The sequence below is a fragment of the Idiotropiscis lumnitzeri genome, unplaced genomic scaffold, assembly GCF_059441095.1.
Source record: "Idiotropiscis lumnitzeri isolate Australia: NSW breed Sydney's pygmy pipehorse unplaced genomic scaffold, RoL_Ilum_1.0 HiC_scaffold_324, whole genome shotgun sequence".
In the NCBI taxonomy this organism is placed as follows: domain Eukaryota; kingdom Metazoa; phylum Chordata; class Actinopteri; order Syngnathiformes; family Syngnathidae; genus Idiotropiscis; species Idiotropiscis lumnitzeri.
Window position 1 is genome coordinate 1 of NW_028283862.1, and position 15,163 is coordinate 15,163.

The 15,163-nt window shown below is 43.3% G+C and overlaps 1 long non-coding RNA gene across 1 annotated transcript; it reads left to right on the top strand.

The window, feature by feature from the left end:
• The first annotated feature begins 463 nt into the window (after positions 1 to 463).
• On the top strand, positions 464 to 11,185 carry LOC148314333 (uncharacterized). The gene is made up of 6 exons (XR_015841826.1): positions 464 to 570; positions 648 to 733; positions 4,018 to 4,118; positions 4,195 to 4,275; positions 10,921 to 11,021; positions 11,099 to 11,185. It is a non-coding gene; the product is annotated as an uncharacterized LOC148314333 (long non-coding RNA).
• The last annotated feature ends 3,978 nt before the right edge of the window (positions 11,186 to 15,163 follow it).

A 15,163-nucleotide genomic window follows, 5' to 3' on the forward strand; every position in this document is an offset into this window, starting at 1 on the left:
TCTGATTATTCTCCGTGGCAACAAAAGTTCCTGCAAAATGATTCAGATGATCCATCTTCTCGAAATTTTTCACATTTGAGGATATTCAGGCCCTGAAGACGGCTGCCAACTTATTTTTGATCGCAGTGGTAGCGCCACCAACTGGTTAAAACAAATATAAATTATTTTCGTTGATGTTTTTCTCCGGGCATGTTAACAAAATCTACCTTATATTTGCTCGGATGAGTGTTTAGGCCTTGAGCATGTCACAATACGAAAGTCTTTCGCCTTCTTCAGAGTGTCACATGATGGTGTCTTGTGACCCGCCTTTATCAGCTGATGTTCCATGAGGGCGTGACTTACCTGTCACAAGAATGAAGGCAAGTCACGCCCCCCGCTGTCCGTTCACTCCGCCAAGATGCTGGTCCAGGTGGTAGAGAGGATGAAGGCTCCCTTGTCTCTGTTCATGGTTTTTATGCCTCGCTTGCAGATCTCAATGGCCTCTCTGATCCAGCGCTGTTGTTTGTTCTCTTCTGTGCGGATGACCCTGCCCTTCTCCCGGTCCATGATGTGGTTTTCCCTTTTGCAGTGGTCAGTGATTGCTGATTTGTAATGTTCATGTTGTGCTTGTTCTTTTACTGCTCTGATTTTTTTCATTTTTTTGACAGGTAAGTCACACCCTCATGGAACATCAGCTCAAGACACCATCATGCGACACTCTGAAGTAGGCGAAAGACTCGCCGAAACATGTCAGGTAAAAAATTAACCTAAAACATAATTGTCTGCTTTTAATGAATCAGTCAAATATCAATAATAAGAAGACAAAATGAACCTAATACAAATAAATGAATGCTTAATAACTCCCCTGCACATGCTCCTAAAAATCCAAACCTTCACCTGTAAATAAAACGTCCCGACCTGAAGACATCTTAATGTTATTATTTTGTTATACACACAGTGCCGCCAAGTGGAATCAAAAATTTGTTTTTATTTTAATTTTCACGTACTGCACGGTGCCCTTTCGACGAATCCGACTGAAAATTAGTCAGAAAAGACTCAAGACAATGATCTTACTCTCTGCCGAATTTTGTGACGTTTTGGCAAAAGGCGTGGCTATTACGGTGCTGAAAAGTCCGATTGTACTCTGTGGCAACAAAAGCTCCAGCAACATGACTCAGATGATCCTATCTTCTCGAAGTTGCACACATTTGAGGATACTTCAGCCCTGAAGACATCTACCAACTTATTTTTCATCGTAGTAGTAGCGCCCCCAACTGGTAAAAGCTAATACAAGTTATTTTCTTGGATGTTTTTCTCCGTGCAACTCAACAAGGTCGCCCTCATATATGCTCGGATGACTGTTTCGGCCATGAGGATGTCACAATACGAAATTCGTCCTTTTTCATGAAAAGTTGTGGGAGTGGCATTGCACTGTTCGGCAATAAAACAAAGCTGATTATGAGGTTCTAAATATGAACGACAACTCGTGAAACTTTACACACACATCAGGCCGAGCAAATTTATCAATATTTTATACGTTAGTTGTGCAGCTTTTTTGAAATGGCTCGCCATGGCCCTCGAGAAATGTTCAAAAAAGCAGCCCTGGTTGAGTGTTTCACCTCGCTTTTTGTAAATTTTATGGAGTACAGTGAACCCTCGGTTATCGCGGTTAATGGGGACCGAGACCACCCGCGAAAACTGAAAATCCGCGAAGTAGCGGCGCACCTTCAAAAATGCTTAAAAAAAATATACAATATATATAATAAATATATAAATATATATATATATATATATATATATATATATATATATATATATATATATATACGGGGGGAGAGAGAGAGAGAGAGAGTGAAATTCATGTTATAACAAAAAAAACAAATTATTATTAAAACTTATTATTTTTTTTATTCCCCAACCATTCTTTTTGTATTTATTTAATTACTCCGACTTTTACCTGCTGGTACGCCGTCCGGTGTGCCCTGTGAAATGAAAGGTGGCATTCTTTATTTATTTATTCATTTATTCATTCATAACTGACAGCCTCGCGCTCCGCTTGTGCCCGGCAGAAGAGGTGCTCCAATTCGGCTTAACTGTGACACACGCCCGCCCTCCTCCCCCGGAGCTTCCATTCGGTTAAACTTAGGGGCCGCTTGGCACCGCCCGTGCCCGGGGAAGGTGCTCCTCTTCGGCTTACTGTGACGCGAGCATGCCCTCCTCCTCCGGAGCTTCCATTCGGTTAAACTTAGGGGCCGCTTGGAACCGCCCGTGCCCGGGGAAGGTGCTCCTCTTCGGCTTACTGTGACGCGAGCATGCCCTCCTCCTCCGGAGCTTCCATTCGGTTAAACTCAGGGGCCGCTTGGAACCGCCCGTGCCCGGGGAAGGTGCTCCTCTACGGCTTAACTGCCACGCACGCCGGCCGGAGCTCTGGTACGGTCCGAACCGCGCGAAACGTCGCCACCGATCGTGTCCGGGGGAACGTGCTCTTCTTCGTCCACTCTCCTCTTCGCCCACGCTCTTCTTCGGCGCACGCCGGCCGTCTAACCGCTCCAGCGCCCCGTCGTGCCGCTCGGCGAAACTACAATGCCCCCGAATATTTTTTAGACCCGCGAAGCACTGAACCCGCGAAAGGTGAACCTCGAAGTAGCGAGGGTTCACTGTATGTATAAGACCAAGACCTACAAAAAAGTCTCTTGGAGCAATGAGCTAGGTTTTACAGGAAGTCGGCCATTTTGAATTTACTTAAAAGGGGGCGGGTCTCCACAATGGACTTTGTGTAGAAATTATTATTGGGGCCCGAGCAGCGACCGCGGCGAGGTCCCTATTGTTTTTGTAGAAAATATTATTACTTTTATTATTATCATTATTATTATTATTATTAGGGCCTGAGCAGCGACCGCTGCGAAGTCCCTATTGTTTTTGTAGAAATTATTATTATTATTATTTTTCCGATTGTTCGATCGCATTTTTGACCCCCGAAACATGCACAAAAACTCACCAAACTTGGCAGTCTCATCGGGCATGGCGAAAAATTTGATATTTTTTAACGTCTAATATGAACAGGAAGTGAGTTATGAATTTTTGAAAGTCCGACTTTTGCCCTTTTTTGCATGTTTACAGGGGTCATTCTTTTGCACCCTGATCCTAAAGGCTTCATCTGATTGCCTTAAAGTTCTGTCTGGAGCATCTTAAGACCTGGGACAAACACTGGGGCTAAAATTTTTTGTTTCCGAAATACTATATGACGGGGGCGGGGCTTCAAAGTTTTCACTTAAGATTTCCTTCGCCGCAATGGACAAAATGCTTAATAACTCTCCTGCACGTGCTGCTAAAAATCCAAAACTTCACATGTACATAAAGAGTCGGTACCTGAAGACATCTATATGTTTATATTCAGTTATACACCTTGCGCCAATCAATATAAATGTTTACATTTTGACGTACTGCACGGTGCCCTTTTAACGAATCCGACTGAAAATTGGCTAGAAAAGACTCAAGACATTGATCTTACTCTATCCCTATTTTTATGACTTTCCTTCAAAGGGCGTGGCTATTACGGTGCCGCAGAGTCTGATTATTCTCCGTGGCAACAAAAGTTCCTGCAAAATGATTCAGACTATCCATCTTCTGGAAATCTTTCACATTTGAGGATATTCAGGCCCTGAAGACGGCTGCCAACTTATTTTTGATCGCAGTGGTAGCGCCACCAACTGGTTAAAACAAATACAAATTATTTTCGTTGATGTTTTTCTCCGGGCAGGTTAACAAAATCTACCTTATATTTGCTCGGATGAGTGTTTAGGCCTTGAGCATGTCACAATACGAAAGTCTTTCGCCTTCTTCAGAGTGTCACATGATGGTGTCTTGTGACCCGTCTTTATCAGCTGATGTTCCATGAGGGCGTGACTTACCTGTCACAAGAATGAAGGCAAGTCACGCCCCCCGCTGTCCGTTCACTCCGCCAAGATGCTGGTCCAGGTGGTAGAGAGGATGAAGGCTCCCTTGTCTCTGTTCATGGTTTTTATGCCTCGCTTGCAGATCTCAATGGCCTCTCTGATCCAGCGCTGTTGTTTGTTCTCTTCTGTGCGGATGACCCTGCCCTTCTCCCGGTCCATGATGTGGTTTTCCCTTTTGCAGTGGTCAGTGATTGCTGATTTGTAATGTTCATGTTGTGCTTGTTCTTTTACTGCTCTGATTTTTTCATTTTTTTGACAGGTAAGTCACACCCTCATGGAACATCAGCTCAAGACACCATCATGCGACACTCTGAAGAAGGCGAAAGACTCGCCGAAACATGTCAGGTAAAAAATTAACCTAAAACATAATTGTCTGCTTTTAATGAATCAGTCAAATATCAATAATAAGAAGACAAAATGAACCTAATACAAATAAATGAATGCTTAATAACTCCCCTGCACATGCTCCTAAAAATCCAAACCTTCACCTGTAAATAAAACGTCCCGACCTGAAGACATCTTAATGTTATTATTTTGTTATACACACAGTGCCGCCAAGTGGAATCAAAAATTTGTTTTTATTTTAATTTTCACGTACTGCATGGTGCCCTTTTGACGAATCCGACTGAAAATTAGTCAGAAAAGACTTAAGACAATGATCTTACTCTCTGCCGAATTTTGTGACGTTTTGGCAAAAGGCGTGGCTATTAAGGTGCTGAAAAGTCCGATTGTACTCTGTGGCAACAAAAGCTCCGGCAACATGACTCAGATGATCCTATCTTCTCGAAGTTGTACACATTTGAGGATACTTCAGCCCTGAAGACATCTACCAACTTATTTTACATCGTAGTAGTAGCGCCACCAACTGGTAAAAGCTAATACAAGTTATTTTCTTGGATGTTTTTCTCCGTGCAACTCAACAAGGTCGCCCTCATATATGCTCGGATGACTGTTTCGGCCATGAGGATGTCACAATACGAAATTCGTGATTTTTCGTGAAAAGTTGTGGGAGTGGCATTGCACTGTTCAGCAATAAAACAAAGCTGATTATGAGGTTCTAAAAATGAACGACAACTCGTAAAACTTTACACACACATCAGGCCGAGCAAATTTATCAATATTTTATACGTTAGTTGTGCAGCTTTTTTGAAATGGCTCGCCATGGCCCTCGAGAAATGTTAAAAAAAAGCAGCTCTGGTTGAGTGTTTCACCTCGCTTTTTGAAAATTTTATGGAGTACAGTGAACCCTCGGTTATCGCGGTTAATGGGGACCGAGACCACCCGCGAAAACTGAAAATCCGCGAAGTAGCGGCGCACCTTCAAAAATGCTTAAAAAAAATATACAATATATATAATAAATATATAAATATATATATATATATATATATATATATATATATATATATATATATATATATATATATACGGGGAGAGAGAGAGTGAAATTCATGTTATAACAAAAAAAACAAATTATTATTAAAACGTATTATTTTTTTATTCCCCAGCCATTCTTTTTGTATTTATTTAATTACTCCGACTTTTACCTGCTGGTACGCCGTCCGGTGTGCCCTGTGAAATGAAAGGTGGCATTCTTTATTTATTTATTCATTTATTCATTCATAACTGACAGCCTCGCGCTCCGCTCGTGCCCGGGCAGAAGAGGTGCTCCAATTTGGCTTAACTGTGACACACGCCCGTCCTCCTCCCCCGGAGCTTCCATTCGGTTAAACTTAGGGGCCGCTTGGCACCGCCCGTGCCCGGGGAAGGTGCTCCTCTTCGGCTTACTGTGACGCGAGCATGCCCTCCTCCTCCGGAGCTTCCATTCGGTTAAACTTAGGGGCCGCTTGGAACCGCCCGTGCCCGGGGAAGGTGCTCCTCTTCGGCTTACTGTGACGCGAGCATGCCCTCCTCCTCCGGAGCTTCCATTCGGTTAAACTTAGGGGCCGCTTGGCACCGCCCGTGCCCGGGGAAGGTGCTCCTCTACGGCTTAACTGCCACGCACGCTGGCCGGAGCTCTGGTACGGTCCGAACCGCGCGAAACGTCGCCACTGATCGTGTCCGGGGGAATGTGCTCTTCTTCGTCCACTCTCCTCTTCGCCCACGCTCTTCTTCGGCGCACGCCGGCCGTCTAACCGCTCCAGCGCCCCGTCGTGCCGCTCGGCGAAACTACAATGCCCCCGAATATTTTTTAGACCCGCGAAGCACTGAACCCGCGAAAGGTGAACCGCGAAGTAGCGAGGGTTCACTGTATGTATAAGACCAAGACCTACAAAAAAGTCTCTTGGAGCAATGAGCTAGGTTTTACAGGAAGTCGGCCATTTTGAATTTACTTAAAAGGGGGCGGGTCACCACAATGGACTTTGTGTAGAAATTATTATTGGGGCCCGAGCAGCGACCGCGGCGAGGTCCCTGTTGTTTTTGTAGAAAATATTATTACTTTTATTATTATTATTATTATTATTATTAGGGCCTGAGCAGCGACCGCTGCGAAGTCCCTATTGTTTTTGTCGAAATTATTATTATTATTATTTTTCCGATTGTTCGATCGCATTTTTGACCCCTGAAACATGCACAAAAACTCACCAAACTTGGCAGTCTCATCGGGCATGGCGAAAAATTTGATATTTTAACGTCTAATATGAACAGGAAGTGAGTTATGAATTTTTGAAAGTCCGACTTTTGCCCTTTTTTGCATGTTTACAGGGGTCATTCTTTTGCACCCTGATCCTAAAGGCTTCATCTGATTGCCTTAAAATTCTGTCTGTAGCATCTGAAGACCTGGCACAAACACTGGGGCTAAAATTTTTTGTTTCCGAAATACTATATGACGGGGGCGGGGCATCAAAGTTTTCACTTAAGATTTCCTTCGCCGCAATGGACAAAATGCTTAATAACTCTCCTGCACATGCTGCTAAAAATCCAAAACTTCACATGTACATAAAGAGTCTGTACCTGAAGACATCTATATGTTTATATTCAGTTATACACCTTGCGCCAATCAATATCATTTTTTACATTTTGACGTACTGCACGGTGCCCTTTTAACGAATCTGATTGAAAATTGGCTAGAAAAGACTCAAGACATTGATCTTACTCTATCCCTATTTTTGTGACTTTCCTTCGAAGGGCGTGGCTATTACGGTGCCGCAGAGTCTGATTATTCTCCGTGGCAACAAAAGTTCCTGCAAAATGATTCAGATGATCCATCTTCTCGAAATTTTTCACTTTGAGGATATTCAGGCCCTGAAGACGGCTGCCAACTTATTTTTGATCGCAGTGGTAGCGCCACCAACTGGTTAAAACAAATACAAATCATTTTCATTGATTTTTTTATCCGGGCAGGTTAACAAAATCTACCTTACATTTGCTCGGATGAGTGTTTAGGCCTTGAGGATGTCACAATACGAAAGTCTTTCGCCTTCTTCAGAGTGTCACATGATGGTGTCTTGTGGCCCGTCTTTATCAGCTGATGTTCCATGAGGGCGTGACTTGCCTGTCACAAGAATGAAGGCAAGTCACGCCCCCCGCTGTCCGTTCACTCCGCCAAAATGCTGCTCCAGGTGGTAGAGAGGATGAAGGCTCCCTTGTCTCTGTTCATGGTTTTTATGCCTCGCTTGCAGATCTCAATGGCCTCTCTGATCCAGCGCTGTTGTTTGTTCTCTTCGGTGCGGATGACCCTGCCCTTCTCCCGGTCCATGATGTGGTTTTCCCTTTTGCAGTGGTCAGTGATTGCTGATTTGTAATGTTCATGTTGTGCTTGTTCTTTTACTGCTCTGATTTTTCATTTTTTTGACAGGTAAGTCACACCCTCATGGAACATCAGCTGATAAAGACGGGTCTCAAGACACCATCATGCGACACTCTGAAGAAGGCGAAAGACTCGCCGAAACATGTCAGGTAAAAAATTAACCTAAAACATAATTGTCTGCTTTTAATGAATCAGTCAAATATCAATAATAAGAAGACAAAATGAACCTAATACAAATAAATGAATGCTTAATAACTCCCCTGCACATGCTCCTAAAAATCCAAACCTTCACCTGTAAATAAAACGTCCCGACCTGAAGACATCTTAATGTTATTATTTTGTTATACACACAGTGCCGCCAAGTGGAATCAAAAATTTGTTTTTATTTTAATTTTCACGTACTGCACGGTGCCCTTTCGACGAATCCGACTGAAAATTAGTCAGAAAAGACTCAAGACAATGATCTTACTCTCTGCCGAATTTTGTGACGTTTTGGCAAAAGGCGTGGCTATTACGGTGCTGAAAAGTCCGATTGTACTCTGTGGCAACAAAAGCTCCAACAACATGACTCAGGTGATCCTATCTTCTCGAAGTTGCACACATTTGAGGATACTTAAGCCCTGAAGACATCTACCAACTTATTTTTCATCGTAGTAGTAGCGCCACCAACTGGTAAAAGCTAATACAAGTTATTTTCTTGGATGTTTTTCTCCGTGCAACTCAACAAGGTCGCCCTCATATATGCTCGGATGACTGTTTCGGCCATGAGGATGTCACAATACGAAATTCGTCCTTTTTCATGAAAAGTTGTGGGAGTGGCATTGCACTGTTCGGCAATAAAACAAAGCTGATTATGAGGTTCTAAATATGAACGACAACTCGTGAAACTTTACACACACATCAGGCCGAGCAAATTTATCAATATTTTATACGTTAGTTGTGCAGCTTTTTTGAAATGGCTCGCCATGGCCCTCGAGAAATGTTCAAAAAAGCAGCCCTGGTTGAGTGTTTCACCTCGCTTTTTGTAAATTTTATGGAGTACAGTGAACCCTCGGTTATCGCGGTTAATGGGGACCGAGACCACCCGCAAAAACTGAAAATCCGCGAAGTAGCGGCGCACCTTCAAAAATGCTTAAAAAAAATATACAATATATATAATAAATATATAAATATATATATATATATATATATATATATATATATATATATATATATATATACGGGGGGAGAGAGAGAGACAGAGAGTGAAATTCATGTTATAACAAAAAAAACAAATTATTATTAAAACTTATTATTTTTTTATTCCCCAACCATTCTTTTTGTATTTATTTAATTACTCCGACTTTTACCTGCTGGTACGCCGTCCGGTGTGCCCTGTGAAATGAAAGGTGGCATTCTTTATTTATTTATTCATTTATTCATTCATAACTGACAGCCTCGCGCTCCGCTCGTGCCCGGGCAGAAGAGGTGCTCCAATTCGGCTTCACTGTGACACACGCCCGCCCTCCTCCCCCGGAGCTTCCATTCGGTTAAACTTAGGGGCCGCTTGGCACCGCCCGTGCCCGGGGAAGGTGCTCCTCTTCGGCTTACTGTGACGCGAGCATGCCCTCCTCCTGCGGAGCTTCCATTCGGTTAAACTTAGGGGCCGCTTGGAACCGCCCGTGCCCGGGGAAGGTGCTCCTCTACGGCTTAACTGCCACGCACGCCGGCCGGAGCTCTGGTACGGTCCGAACCGCGCGAAACGTCGCCACCGATCGTGTCCGGGGGAACGTGCTCTTCTTCGTCCACTCTCCTCTTCGCCCACGCTCTTCTTCGGCGCACGCCGGCCGTCTAACTGCTCCAGCGCCCCGTCGTGCCGCTCGGCGAAACTACAATGCCCCCGAATATTTTTTAGACCCGCGAAGCACTGAACCCGCGAAAGGTGAACCGCGAAGTAGCGAGGGTTCACTGTATGTATAAGACCAAGACCTACAAAAAAGTCTCTTGGAGCAATGAGCTAGGTTTTACAGGAAGTCGGCCATTTTGAATTTACTTAAAAGGGGGCGGGTCACCACAATGGACTTTGTGTAGAAATTATTATTGGGGCCCGAGCAGCGACCGCGGCGAGGTCCCTATTGTTTTTGTAGAAATTATTATTATTATTATTTTTCCGATTGTTCGATCGCATTTTTGACCCCCGAAACATGCACAAAAACTCACCAAACTTGGCAGTCTCATCGGGCATGGCGAAAAATTTGATATTTTAACGTCTAATATGAACAGGAAGTGAGTTATGAATTTTTGAAAGTCCGATTTTTGCCCTTTTTTGCATGTTTACAGGGGTCATTCTTTTGCACCCTGATCCTAAAGGCTTCATCTGATTGCCTTAAAATTCTGTCTGTAGCATCTTAAGACCTGGGACAAACACTGGGGCTAAAAATTTTTGTTTCCGAAATACTATATGACGGGGGCGGGGCTTCAAAGTTTTCACTTAAGATTTCCTTCGCCGCAATGGACAAAATGCTTAATAACTCTCCTGCACGTGCTGCTAAAAATCCAAAACTTCACATGTACATAAAGAGTCGGTACCTGAAGACATCTATATGTTTATATTCAGTTATACACCTTGCGCCAATCAATATCATTTTTTACATTTTGACGTACTGCACGGTGCCCTTTTAACGAATCTGATTGAAAATTGGCTAGAAAAGACTCAAGACATTGATCTTACTCTATCCCTATTTTTGTGACTTTCCTTCGAAGGGCGTGGCTATTACGGTGCCGCAGAGTCTGATTATTCTCCGTGGCAACAAAAGTTCCTGCAAAATGATTCAGATGATCCATCTTCTCGAAATTTTTCACATTTGAGGATATTCAGGCCCTGAAGACGGCTGCCAACTTATTTTTGATCGCAGTGGTAGCGCCACCAACTGGTTAAAACAAATACAAATTATTTTCGTTGATGTTTTTCTCCGGGCAGGTTAACAAAATCTACCTTATATTTGCTCGGATGAGTGTTTAGGCCTTGAGGATGTCACAATACGAAAGTCTTTCGCCTTCTTCAGAGTGTCACATGATGGTGTCTTGTGACCCGTCTTTATCAGCTGATGTTCCATGAGGGCGTGACTTACCTGTCACGAGAATGAAGGCAAGTCACGCCCCCCGCTGTCCGTTCACTCCGCCAAGATGCTGGTCCAGGTGGTAGAGAGGATGAAGGCTCCCTTGTCTCTGTTCATGGTTTTTATGCCTCGCTTGCAGATCTCAATGGCCTCTCTGATCCAGCGCTGTTGTTTGTTCTCTTCTGTGCGGATGACCCTGCCCTTCTCCCGGTCCATGATGTGGTTTTCCCTTTTGCAGTGGTCAGTGATTGCTGATTTGTAATGTTCATGTTGTGCTTGTTCTTTTACTGCTCTGATTTTTTTCATTTTTTTGACAGGTAAGTCACACCCTCATGGAACATCAGCTCAAGACACCATCATGCGACACTCTGAAGAAGGCGAAAGACTCGCCGAAACATGTCAGTGAAAAAATTAACCTAAAACATAATTGTCTGCTTTTAATGAATCAGTCAAATATCAATAATAAGAAGACAAAATGAACCTAATACAAATAAATGAATGCTTAATAACTCCCCTGCACATGCTCCTAAAAATCCAAACCTTCACCTGTAAATAAAACGTCCCGACCTGAAGACATCTTAATGTTATTATTTTGTTATACACACAGCGCCGCCAAGTGGAATCAAAAATTTGTTTTTATTTTAATTTTCACGTACTGCACGGTGCCCTTTTGTCGAATCCGACTGAAAATTAGTCAGAAAAGACTCAAGACAATGATCTTACTCTCTGCCGAATTTTGTGACGTTTTGGCAAAAGCCGTGGCTATTACGGTGCTGAAAAGTCCGATTGTACTCTGTGGCAACAAAAGCTCCGGCAACATGACTCAGATGATCCTATCTTCTCGAATTGTACACATTTGAGGATACTTCAGCCCTGAAGACATCTACCAACTTATTTTACATCGTAGTAGTAGCGCCACCAACTGGTAAAAGCTAATACAAGTTATTTTCTTGGATGTTTTTCTCCGTGCAACTCAACAAGGTCGCCCTCATATATGCTCGGATGACTGTTTCGGCCATGAGGATGTCACAATACGAAATTCGTCCTTTTTCGTGAAAAGTTGTGGGAGTGGCATTGCACTGTTCGGCAATAAAACAAAGCTGATTATGAGGTTCTAAATATGAACGACAACTCGTAAAACTTTACACACACCAGGCCGAGCAAATTTATCAATATTTTATACGTTAGTTGTGCAGCTTTTTTGAAATGGCTCGCCATGGCCCTCGAGAAATGTTAAAAAAAGCAGCTCTGGTTGAGTGTTTCACCTCGCTTTTTGTAAATTTTATGGAGTACAGTGAACCCTCGGTTATCGCGGTTAATGGGGACCGAGACCACCCGCGAAAACTGAAAATCCGCGAAGTAGCGGTGCACCTTCAAAAATGCTTAAAAAAAATATACAATATATATAATAAATATATATATATATATATATATACGGGGAGAGAGAGAGTGAAATTCATGTTATAACAAAAAAACCAAATTATTATTAAAACGTATTATTTTTTTATTCCCCAGCCATTCTTTTTGTATTTATTTAATTACTCCGACTTTTACCTGCTGGTACGCCGTCCGGTGTGCCCTGTGAAATGAAAGGTGGCATTCTTTATTTATTTATTCATTTATTCATTCATAACTGACAGCCTCGCGCTCCGCTCGTGCCCGGGCAGAAGAGGTGCTCCAATTTGGCTTAACTGTGACACACGCCCGCCCTCCTCCCCCGGAGCTTCCATTCGGTTAAACTTAGGGGCCGCTTGGCACCGCCCGTGCCCGGGGAAGGTGCTCCTCTTCGGCTTACTGTGACGTGAGCATGCCCTCCTCCTCCGGAGCTTCCATTCGGTTAAACTTAGGGGCCGCTTGGAACCGCCCGTGCCCGGGGAAGGTGCTCCTCTACGGCTTAACTGCCACGCACGCCGGCCGGAGCTCTGGTACGGTCCGAACCGCGCGAAACGTCGGCACCGATCGTGTCCGGGGGAACGTGCTCTTCTTCGTCCACTCTCCTCTTCGCCCACGCTCTTCTTTGGCGCACGCCGGCCGTCTAATCTCTCCAGCGACCCGTCGTGCCGCTCGGCGAAACTACAATGCCCCCGAATATTTTTTAGACCCGCGAAGCACTGAACCCGCGAAAGGTGAACCGCGAAGTAGCGAGGGTTCACTGTATGTATAAGACCAAGACCTACAAAAAAGTCTCTTGGAGCAATGAGCTAGGTTTTACAGGAAGTCGGCCATTTTGAATTTACTTAAAAGGGGGCGGGTCACCACAATGGACTTTGTGTAGAAATTATTATTGGGGCCCGAGCCGCGACCGCGGCGAGGTCCCTATTGTTTTTGTAGAAAATATTATTACTTTTATTATTATTATTATTATTATTATTAGGGCCTGAGCAGCGACCGCTGCGAAGTCCCTATTGTTTTTGTAGAAATTATTATTATTATTATTTTTCCGATTGTTCGATCGCATTTTTGACCCCCGAAACATGCACAAAAACTCACCAAACTTGGCAGTCTCATCGGGCATGGCGAAAAATTTGATATTTTAATGTCTAATATGAACAGGAAGTGAGTTATAAATTTTTGAAAGTCCGACTTTTGCCCTTTTTTGCATGTTTACAGGGGTCATTCTTTTGCACCCTGATCCTAAAGGCTTCATCTGATTGCCTTAAAATTCTGTCTGTAGCATCTGAAGACCTGGGACAAACACTGGGGCTAAAATTTTTTGTTTCCGAAATACTATATGACGGGGGCGGGGCATCAAAGTTTTCACTTAAGATTTCCTTCGCCGCAATGGACAAAATGCTTAATAACTCTCCTGCACATGCTGCTACAAATCCAAAACTTCACATGTACATAAAGAGTCTGTACCTGAAGACATCTATATGTTTATATTCAGTTATACACCTTGCGCCAATCAATATCATTTTTTACATTTTGACGTACTGCACGGTGCCCTTTTAACGAATCTGATTGAAAATTGGCTAGAAAAGACTCAAGACATTGATCTTACTCTATCCCTATTTTTGTGACTTTCCTTCAAAGGGCGTGGCTATTACGGTGCCGCAGAGTCTGATTATTCTCCGTGGCAACAAAAGTTCCTGCAAAATGATTCAGATGATCCATCTTCTCGAAGTTTTTCACATTTGAGGATATTCAGGCCCTGAAGACGGCTGCCAACTTATTTTTGATCGCAGTGGTAGCGCCACCAACTGGTTAAAACAAATACAAATTATTTTCGTTGATGTTTTTCTCCGGGCATGTTAACAAAATCTACCTTATATTTGCTCGGATGAGTGTTTAGGCCTTGAGCATGTCACAATACGAAAGTCTTTCGCCTTCTTCAGAGTGTCACATGATGGTGTCTTGTGACCCGTCTTTATCAGCTGATGTTCCATGAGGGCGTGACTTACCTGTCACGAGAATGAAGGCAAGTCACGCCCCCCGCTGTCCGTTCACTCCGCCAAGATGCTGGTCCAGGTGGTAGAGAGGATGAAGGCTCCCTTGTCTCTGTTCATGGTTTTTATGCCTCGCTTGCAGATCTCAATGGCCTCTCTGATCCAGCGCTGTTGTTTGTTCTCTTCTGTGCGGATGACCCTGCCCTTCTCCCGGTCCATGATGTGGTTTTCCCTTTTGCAGTGGTCAGTGATTGCTGATTTGTAATGTTCATGTTGTGCTTGTTCTTTTACTGCTCTGATTTTTTTCATTTTTTTGACAGGTAAGTCACACCCTCATGGAACATCAGCTCAAGACACCATCATGCGACACTCTGAAGAAGGCGAAAGACTCGCCGAAACATGTCAGTGAAAAAATTAACCTAAAACATAATTGTCTGCTTTTAATGAATCAGTCAAATATCAATAATAAGAAGACAAAATGAACCTAATACAAATAAATGAATGCTTAATAACTCCCCTGCACATGCTCCTAAAAATCCAAACCTTCACCTGTAAATAAAACGTCCCGACCTGAAGACATCTTAATGTTATTATTTTGTTATACACACAGCGCCGCCAAGTGGAATCAAAAATTTGTTTTTATTTTAATTTTCACGTACTGCACGGTGCCCTTTTGTCGAATCCGACTGAAAATTAGTCAGAAAAGACTCAAGACAATGATCTTACTCTCTGCCGAATTTTGTGACGTTTTGGCAAAAGCCGTGGCTATTACGGTGCTGAAAAGTCCGATTGTACTCTGTGGCAACAAAAGCTCCGGCAACATGACTCAGATGATCCTATCTTCTCGAATTGTACACATTTGAGGATACTTCAGCCCTGAAGACATCTACCAACTTATTTTACATCGTAGTAGTAGCGCCACCAACTGGTAAAAGCTAATACAAGTTATTTTCTTGGATGTTTTTCTCCGTGCAACTCAACAAGGTCGCCCTCATA